Raw genomic sequence first — 4,494 nt, 5'->3', positions numbered from 1 at the left:
TTTTTTGATGTTTTTACACAAGTTCTTCTACTAATTGGAGTTCAGTCTGCCTCTATATCCTTCCCTTTAGAGCTCAGGGCTCTGGGATTATCTTCTGTATCTGGGTTAATTAGTTCACCTTTTCTTTGTTGAAGAAGGTCTGTGCAGTCTGTCTGCCTATTCTGCCATCTTACTAGAACCTACAGCCGTATATTTTTTTAATTGATGATTTTTAGTATTTTCAGAGAATTATGCAACTATAATACAATCAATGTTGAGACATACTCAACACCCCAGAAAGGAAACTCCAAACCCTTTAGTAATCATTCCTTACATTCCCCATTTCCTTAGTTTTAATCAACCATTACTCTGCTTTGCTTCTCTATGGATTTGCTTTGTCTGGACATTTATATAATTAGAATCATAATATGTGGTCTTTTGTGACTGGCTTCTTTCCTAAAAGAACAGTTTTAAATAGTTTCAGTGTTCATCCATGTTGTAGAATATTTCAGTACTTCATTGTTTTTTACAGGGGAATCATTTTTTATTGTATGACTACTGTTAATTGTTGTTAGTTGTTATCAAGTCATTTATGACTCATGGTGACCCCATGTGTGCAGAGTAGAATTGCCCATAGAGTTTTCAAGTCTGTGACATTTCTGAAGCAGTTCACCAGAAATGTCTTCTGAAGCACCTCTGGCTAGGTTTGATGAGCCCATTGTTGCCACAACTATGACAATCCATCTCCATGAAGGACTCTCTTTTTGTTGATCCTCTATTTTGTCAATCATGATGTCTTTTTCCAGTTATTAGTCCCTCCTTGATGACATTTCCAAAGTAAGTGAGATGAGGTCTCACCATCCTCACTTCTAAGGAGCATTCTGACTGTACTTCTTCCAGTATACATATACTTCTTTTTCTGACAGTCCATGGCATATTCAGTACTCTCAACAACACCTGACACATCAGTTCTTCTATGGTCTTCCTTTTACATTGTCCAGCTTTCTCATTTATATGAGGTGATTGAAATTACCATTGCTTGGATCAGGTGGCCCTTAGTCATTAAAGTGACATCTTTGCTTTTCAACACTTAATTTATATATTTATTTTGCAGCAGAGTTTTCCCAGTGTAATGTTGCTTGATTTCTTGACTACTGCTTTCATAATCATTGGATTTTGATCTAAAATATATGAAACCATTGACAATTTCAATTTTTCTGTCATATATCATAATGTTGTTTTATATTAATTCTGGTTAAGATTGAACATGTTCTATATGAGGTTAGGAAGAAGACAAGACTAGCTACTCTTCATTTCTTTTGAAAACTTTAGTGAGTTCCTGATCACTTCAGCAAGGCAAGTAACAACATTTGAAAATTAAATATATATATATTTCTTCATTTGCAGATAACATTATTATCTATATAGGAAATTCAAAGAAATTCACAAAAAGTTAGAATTAAAACTTTGGCAAGAATGATCAATGTTAAATATCTATTATATTTTTATTTACTAATAAAGAAAAATTAGAAAATAATATGTTAAAATACTATTTAAGATACCAAAAAATATGAAATATTTAGAGATAGGTTTTAGCAAAATACATGAGAGATATGTGTACTCAAAATTATGAATCATTGTTGAGAGAAATTATCAGTAATTGCATAATCGTACAATTAAGAAGTAATTGAGCGATACAGAGATTAAGAAGACATAATGTTGTAAAGGCATGAATTGATATACAAATTACAAGTAATCATTTATTGTGAATATCGTATGAAACAGAGAATACAACTTTGGTAAAACAAAACTAAGAGGCCTAGAACTGCAAGAATTTCAAGACAGTATAAGTCTACACCAATTAAGCATTTTCGTCATGATTATATGTAGATAAGTCAACGGAAGAGGTTAGAGAGCCCAGAAATAGACACATACATACATTAACAACTGTTATTTGACCAAAGTACAGAGCTAATTTAATGGTATAAGCACATTCTTTTTCAAGCAACTGTGCTGGAGAAATTGAATACCCATGAAAGAAAAAGAGAGCGAGAAAAAGAAAGAAGAAAAGAAAAAGAGAAATAGAAACAGAGGAAGAGAGAGAGAAAGGGAAGAGAGGAGAAATGGAAGAAGGGAGAAAAGGGGAAAAGAAGGGCAAAGGAAGGCAGGCAAGGACTTGAAGGCAGTGAGTTTCGGTATTAGTTTTCTACTATTGCTATAACAGATTATCATAAATTTACTGGCTTAAAACAACCCAAATTTATTATCCTACAGATCTGTAGGTCAGAAGTTTAGATGGGCTGAGTAGTTCCTCTGTTTAGTTCTCCCAAAACCAAGACAAAATGTTAACTGGTCTTGACTCTTCCCTGAAGACTCTGGGGGAGTCTTTTAAGCTCGTTCACAGTTGACAGCATTCAGTTTCCTGTGGTTGTGGGGCTGTAGTCTCTCACCAAGTTAAGGTCATGTGCATTTTATGTCATGCAGTTGCCTCTTTCTTCAAACCAGCAATGGCATGCAGTATCTTTCCTACGCTTTGAATCTCTCTGACTTCTCCCTTGCCACATCTCTTTCATTTCAGCCTGAGAAAGTCCTCTGCTTTTAAGCCTCATGTGGTTAGATCATGTTGATAGCACAATCTAGTTTGACATTTGAACATCCTTATTGTTTTTAAACAGTGTCTCATAAAACTGTTTAAATATGTATTTAATATTTGCAATATTTACAAATGCTATTGTATATCTGTATTTCTGTGCCGGTGTTTTTCTTTTGTTCTTTCTCACCCTTCAGTTACCACCTCTCATTTTTCTTTTGCTATTACAGTCAATTGTTCTAGGAAAAGTTCAGCTAATTCTAGTTTTCTAAGTTGTTTCTTCTACTGTATTTATTAGCTGAGTCTGAGAAATGTTTTAAACATGGTCAGTAGAATTGATGAAAACAATCAAAGCCCCTTCATAAAGTTGAGATCTTTATTTGGGCCATTTCAGTTCTGAATTCATCAGTATGTTAAAGACTTGAGGCTTTGGAATATATTTTCTTTGGGGGCTTTTTCTGTGTTATTTGCACTAAAATTTCAGCAAATAAAATTTATGCTAACTCATTTCCATTTTATAGGTCTCTGTTATTTCAACAACTGAATACCAACATTATTACATTATGAAAAATACTGTCTATGTCTTATGATTTTTAGCATTATTCAAAAATACTGATAGGTTTTATGTGCCAAATACGCTGTTTTCAGTTAATATTTTGGCAGGAGCACCAAGTTTGACACTAGAACATTTTAACTTGGATGGTAATTGTGTTTATGTATTCATGGGCATAAAATTATGCAAAAATACTTTAGATAAAACATATCTTACAACAGTTTCATTAAATTTGGTTCTGAAAACATAATTCATATGATTTTCTCTAAATTAGTAGCAGAACTTCTTTCACTGACTACTCTTTTTAAATATATATATGTACATAAACTTCTTTATGAACCTGTACTCAATTACATTTTAATTTTTCCTGAATGAAAATTATATAAAAAATGTAAGAACATGTGTCCTCCTTCCAAAAAGCCATAGGCAGTATCTGAAAAAGTCTGGATTTATTGAATTTAGCAAAAGAGAGGGGAAAAAAATTGAAGTAATTCCAACAATTGTGTCTGTGATGCCAAAGTATTTTTTATACCAAATTTTTAATGTTATATAATATCAAATCAAAATTGTTTCATTTAAATAATTTAAATAAATTTCACGAAATTAGATGTCATACTGCACTGGGAAAATCTGAGCAAAAGACCTCTTTAAAGTGCTGAAGAGCAAAGATAATCACTTTGAAGACTAAGGTGTGCCTATCCCAAGCCATGATATTTTCATTTGTCTCATTAGCATGTGAAAGCTGAATGTTATTTTAAATAAGCTTTTTGAATTTTTAGTACAAAATAACTCTCTTTATTCTTCATAACAATACTTTTATTTTAATACATTTCCTGATTATATCCTTATATAATACTCCTATATAGTTTTAATAATAATGGTCAAATAAACACCAGTTAGTCACCACTGAGATTAAGATATGTAACTTTGAAGATCCCCTTCATCCTGTTCTCCAATGGTGTTCACATGCCTTGCTATAAGGAGTGACTTACCCTGAGTTTTGTATTTACCATTTTTTGCCTAAAATTTTGGTTATAAATTATGAAATACAAAACGTACCCTAAAATATAAATGTATATGTTTTAAGTATTGTGGAGAAAACACCCATGTAGTTATTATGCTCCTGTATGTTCCTTTCTAATCCCATTTTCCTTCTGTAGCCCCAGATGTAACCTTACAAACACTGTTTCATGGTTGCCTCATGGCAGGAAGACGGGACAAAACCTACCGCTCAAAATATGGCTCAATGTCAAGACTGATGATACCACAGGGCGCCATGAGAGAATACAAAGCTTTATTACTCACAAAATGCAACTCTCTGGGAAGAGTAGAGCAGGATGCTGAGCAGGTAGACTGCATATATATATATATA

Source organism: Orycteropus afer, unplaced genomic scaffold, assembly GCF_000298275.1.
Source record: "Orycteropus afer afer isolate SDZICR_OR568_19922 unplaced genomic scaffold, OryAfe1.0 scaffold01023, whole genome shotgun sequence".
NCBI lineage: Eukaryota > Metazoa > Chordata > Mammalia > Tubulidentata > Orycteropodidae > Orycteropus > Orycteropus afer.
The sequence above is the reverse complement of the archived record's forward strand: the minus strand, read 5'-3'. Positions refer to the sequence as shown.